Source organism: Periplaneta americana, chromosome 6, assembly GCF_040183065.1.
Source record: "Periplaneta americana isolate PAMFEO1 chromosome 6, P.americana_PAMFEO1_priV1, whole genome shotgun sequence".
Lineage (NCBI taxonomy): Eukaryota > Metazoa > Arthropoda > Insecta > Blattodea > Blattidae > Periplaneta > Periplaneta americana.
In genome coordinates this window covers 96,656,850-96,662,849 of record NC_091122.1, presented here as the reverse complement: position 1 = coordinate 96,662,849, position 6,000 = coordinate 96,656,850, and positions in this window count along the sequence as shown.

Genomic DNA, 6,000 nt, shown 5'->3' with positions numbered 1-6,000 from the left:
ACACTTACATACAAATTAGAAGTCCAGCAACAAATGGAAGACCAGACAATTAAAGAAAGAACTAGATATTACAGACAAAATGGCTGAATTTGTATCAAAATCAACAAACAGACTCCAATATATAAAAACACTATTCTACAAATTTCTCCCAAAAACATACGTAGCTATTAGTATCACTGACTACTCTGAAGTTTAAGAAGTTTTGACTAAGATTCATACTGCACATTGTACACTTACAAGTAAACCTTCAGGTTTAACTTTAACTTTATTACCATTCGATTAAGCATTAAAACCAATGCAAAATACGTAAATTTTACAACTCGAACGCAATGAACACCAGAGATCGCGACCAATCAAGATCAAGTTGACATGGACTACTTAGATTGCAAACAACTATACCACGCAGCAATGCTAGACGCGAGAGCGAAGACAGTACTGCTATAGACGCTCTGTCAGCTAGTTTGTACCTTGCAGTTTATTATGTAATGTTATGTGCGGTGAGCTGAAGAAGATGAACCCAGTGAATATAGTGATTAAAATTCTGGATAAACTAAAAGAAGAGGGTTATAAAGAGACAGACTGTGAAATGTCGCGGAAGGAACTTGAAGTTGTTGATGATATATGACTTATTAAAGAGTTATGAATCGGAAGCAGTTGAAGAAAGTCATACTCTGGACATTGATGAAAATGAACCACGAAATGATGATAATGACTGCCTCATGTACGAGAATGGGAGACTGAAAAAAACAAATACTACGTCAGAAGAGGAATTAAGTACTTCACAAAGTTCCGGTTCTCAATACGCTCCGTCCCCTCCCAAAACATCCCGAGTCAATGACTTTGAAGAAAAATGTAAGGTAATAGAGTATTGGATTCTGCCAGGTGTACCGACAAACAAAAAGAAAAAGTTTAACCATAGGTCAAGGAGCAGTATGAAGCATAAATTCAAGTGGTTAACACACGAAAGTCAACTCTACAAAATGAAGCAAGCTGTCGAACAACAAAACGAAGTCATGGATAAAATGAAAGAAGTGCACCGAAGAACATTTGAGGAATTCTGTCTGCGGCGGTCGTGGAATGAAAATTGTAAAAGAAAGTGACATAAAAAGAATTGCACTGACAACAGCTCGTGATTTATTAGGCATAGATCAGAAATACTTCAACGCAAGTCCTACTTGGTTGCATCGCTTTAAAAAGCATTATAAGATTGTCAGCCGAAAAATAACATCATATGTAACAAAGCGTCAGGTACGCGACAAGACAGCCCTTGAACAATCAACCCAAACCTTCGACGTGAGTGCGCACCACTTATGGACATGTACGATTATGATCAAGTGTTTAATGCCGACGAATGTGGGTTCCATAAGGAAATGCCTTTCGGCAGAACATTAGAACGTCAAGAAACCAGTAAAGTGTATGGCGTGCAATCCAAAGGGGCAACTACACATTCCTACACTATAATGCCGGTGGTTTCTAAAGCTGGAAAACTGATGCCAAAGTTACTACTGATTCTCCAAGAACCGAAAGGTATAAGTGCAAGAGTTGCGGAACGTATTTTCCATAGTGACAACCTTGTAATAAAATGGACGTCGTCAGGAAAAATGACCAAAGAAATATGGATAGAATTTTTACGAGAAGTATTCCTCCCTAATTCTGCAACACGCAATCTTCTGCTGTTAGACTCATATGGTGTCCACTGCAACGAAAATACAATTAAGCAACTGTTAGAAGAAGGGGACTATGATCTTAAAAAATTAGTAGTGAAAATCATACCACCAAATACGACTTATGAATTGCAACCTTTGGACAGGTACTTTTTTCGAATGTACAAGCATATGATTCGACACATTTCTCATAATGTAGATTTTGATGATTCATCTGATACATTACAACAACGCAACAATATACTGAAACTACAGTCGCTTGTTTACCAGCAGTTTCTTTCTCCACGATTCCAACAGGCGCATGGGTATGGTTGGGTGTTAGCTGGATTGGGATCCAGAAGTGGACAATGTTTTCAAAACACTACAGAGTACTGTATTCGAAATGTACAAGGAATATGTACGATTTGTGCAAAATCAGCCTGTATAAAGTGCGGGTGGTGTACTGACAATTTGTGTTTCCAACATTTTTTGTTAGCTGTCACTGTTGTGCGACATATGTTTCTGGATAAAAACAAATCAGATTCCTTTTTATGCAGTAATCGCTAGTTGAAGGTATGTTTTCGTGCTGCTTGAAATCTCGTGTTCTGCGCTGTGTATCGCACTTGATAATTGCAGTCGAGTTACGAAATTTTAGGATTACTCATTTTTATTATGCTGATTCCAAAAATATAAGTTTCATTTTTATTGTTATTTACCTCAGGTGAAGGTTTACTTGTTAGCGGCAAAAAGAATGGGCCGACTCTTGGTCGATAGAAATGCTGTTCTATCGCGCGGTTCACTCGTGTAAACGTAACCCACTGCAAGGCAGTGATGTGGTGTCTCTTCATTGAAAGTCGTCCGTCTATAATGTAATAAATCTTACGAGCAGTGTGTGGCCCAGTGGTAAGAAGTCTGATATCCGTGCCAAAGGTTGTGAGTTCGCCTCCTAGTACGGTAAAATTATTTATTTATTTTTTTTAACTTTTACTTAATTTATTAGTTTAAATGTGAAATGGCATTTGTTAACAAACTCCTTTTTGCCTGCCTTGTAAAAATATTATTGCCCATCATCTGTGGGCTATTAATAGGTGAGACCTGGCCTGTATAAACAAAAAAAAACTTGTTTCACATCCTAAAAAAACGGACGCATATGAAACACAAATAAATAATTAAATTAACAAAAACAAACAATTTGTTAATATATTAACAAAACAAGGCTGTGGTGGGGACTGATATCTCGTCCACAAACCACCTGAGTCAACATCTGCCCTCATTATGCGCGGCATGGAGTCCACAAGATTATGAAACAGGTCTAAATTCTCGGCCATCTTCTCCCTTGCATCTAGAACTCTGTCCCACAATTCCTCAGGTGTCCGAACAGGTGGTTGTTCTGCCCAATAAGAGCGTAGGATCCTTTTGACTGCAGCCCACAAATTTTGAAACGGATTCATATCTGGTGAATTTGGAGGCCAATCGACTGGGTCGACATCACTCCTCCTCGTAAACCATCTTTGAATCTGGTTGGCGGTGTGTATCGGATGATTATCTTGCTGGAAGAAAAGTGTTCCTTCTGGATATCGTTTTCGGGCGAAGGGATCATTAAATTTGCCAAAATGTGTTCGTAGACTTCTGCCGCAAACAGACCGTGGATGCGTTCCAGAAGTCCTGCCCCATCGTATGACATCCAACCCCAACACGCGACCCTCACGCGAAGCGTATCGGTGGTCATTCATACAATAAACTAGGGAAGTACTATCATTGCTATTGGAGACAATTACCTCGTCGGAGAAAATGACATTTCTCCAATCGAAGTCCTGTCGGAACCAGGGCAATGAGTTATTGTTTCTGTGCCATCTTCAAGCGTAATGACGAGACAGAACGTTATATTAACAGAAATCAGTATTGCTTGAAAGAGAGAGGGAGGTTTATTATTTATTAGAGTTTGGGCATATTCTAAGACATATCGCCACATAATTATAGCTTTGCGAGACACATATGATGGCAAATTTGTAATAAAAAAAAAAGAATATTGGGGGAGATTCGAACTTCAGCTAGTAGTACTAACGTATTCAACATACCGATGCCGTAACAACTTACGCTACTGCAACTGTTTATATCAATTTGGCATAATACACGGTTTTCCTGTTCATATTCGCTCCGGTCGATTTTGTATTTATCAATTTTATTATTATTTCACTCTTCAAGGGCCCTGATGTATCTAGAATCAACCCGCCATTTGATTTTATTACATATTTTAGCCTCTTAAACAAAATACAGCACATTTAAATGGTTTAATTATGTGTTACCTAGTGAACTATGGCGTTGACGAGACCGGCATGCGCAATGTATGTCTCTGGAACTTAGAAATTGTGGCCCTTATATAAAAAAATAATTAATGGTATGTAAACATTATTAATAATGATGTTAAACCTTTAATGTATAAATAATAGTAACAGTATAACTACAGATCTCATTTTTTTTAATTATTCTTTTTTCCGCTAAGTGTACATGATAATCAACATTTATAACCATGCCTTAAGGAATTCACAGAATTTGCCGTCAGACAAAGGTGTTCTGATGGCTCCAAAACCAAATCAGGAACCGGGACTGGATTGTTTGGCAATGGTACCAGACTTTCTTTTAGCCTAGGTCAATACGCCACTATCTTTCAGGCTGAGGTCTTTGCTATCTTAGCCAGTGTAAGGGAAAGTATTAGGAGGGGCTATTCAGGTAGACACATCCTTATACTTTCTGATAGCCAGGCGGCACTAAAGGCGATTGAATCGCCTTTGGTTAAGTCGAAACTGGTACTGGAGTGCCGGAATACCCTCATGACACTGGCAAACACTAACTCGGTTCATCTGAGGTGGGTACCAGGACATGCAGGGATTCACGGAAACGAGAGGGCGGATGAGGCTGCTAAAGATGGAGCTGAGACCCCGTTTATAGGACCAGAACCTGTGTTGGGACTATCTTCAAGACCAATTAAGCAGGTCATCAGGGATTGGGCTCACAGACGACATATTAGTTACTGGAACTCAATTAAGGGCTGTAATCACAGCAAGGCCCTTATCAAAGGTCTTGCAAGGACAAAATCGAATGAGCTGCTGAGACTTAGCAAAAAGCAGCTCTCTTGGGCAACAGGATTTCTTACAGGACACTGTGCCCTGAAGAAAAACTTATACAGGATGGGACTTATTACTGACCCACTGTGTATAAGATGTTCACAAGGAGATGAGTCAGTAACTCATCTGCTGTGCGTTTGTAATGCGCTTGCGCAACAAAGATCTCTCTTCTTTGGGAATCACTTTCCAAAACTTGAAGAGATCTCAAAGGTCCCAGTCCAAAGTTTGATACAGTTCATCAAGAACTTGAAACTTTTGGAGTGAAAGGGATGAAAGACGGGGATGCGCAATAGATCTTATAGGTCGCAGTGCTTGGGCCGGAAGGAACACTCCTGTTAAATCTAATCTAATCTAATGCCTTAAGGAAGGGGCAGGAAATTTTACCTGTCCCTGCCTTTTGACAGTACTAAATCTGCATAGAATGGGAAGTAAAATGTTGATTTCCAACCAGTACTGCTCTATTTTCGATCCTGGACCGAAGTAGTACTGTTAATTTAATGATCCGGGACCGAACAATACTAGTATTGTTTACTTCTTGGCTCCGGACCGAACCAATACATATTTTTGACCATAGGAACGAACTAGTAAACTCCAGCCTGCCGGTCCGGAGTTGCCTTCGGCCGTGGGCTCGATTTCCGATTGGGCTGATTACTTGGTATGTTTTTTCCGAGGTTTTTCAACCGTAAGGCGAATGTCAGATAATCTATGGCAAATCCTCGGCCTCATCTCGCCAAATACCATCTCGCTATCATCATTTCCATCAACGCTATCAGTAGTTGATACAGCGTCGTTAAATAACCAAGTAAAAAAATATGACGTCTTTGGTATATAACAGTCATTTCCGACTGGCCAATATATGACGTCGGAGTGCTTTTTCCCTCTCAGAACAGAGGTATATGGAGCATTCCTAGAGCACATGAGGAGGGAGGCAAAGTGGTGTCTCGAAGATCGTCATTTAAATTACTTGTAAATATGCCTTTAGGGTTAAGGGATGATAATTACTGAAATGTATGAGAAAATTATAGCATTAATAAAACAAAAGCTATATATGTCCAAAAGCCAAGTGATCAACTGATTAATGTTTCTCATTTTCGAAAGTTAACAAGGAAGCTTCAGTATTTTCCTTCATCTGCAAATATTGAAGACTTCGTGCACACATTAGGAATTTTTATATTGGAATTTGAATCAATGTTTAGGAATTAATCTACAATGTATTGGGTAACTATAAAATG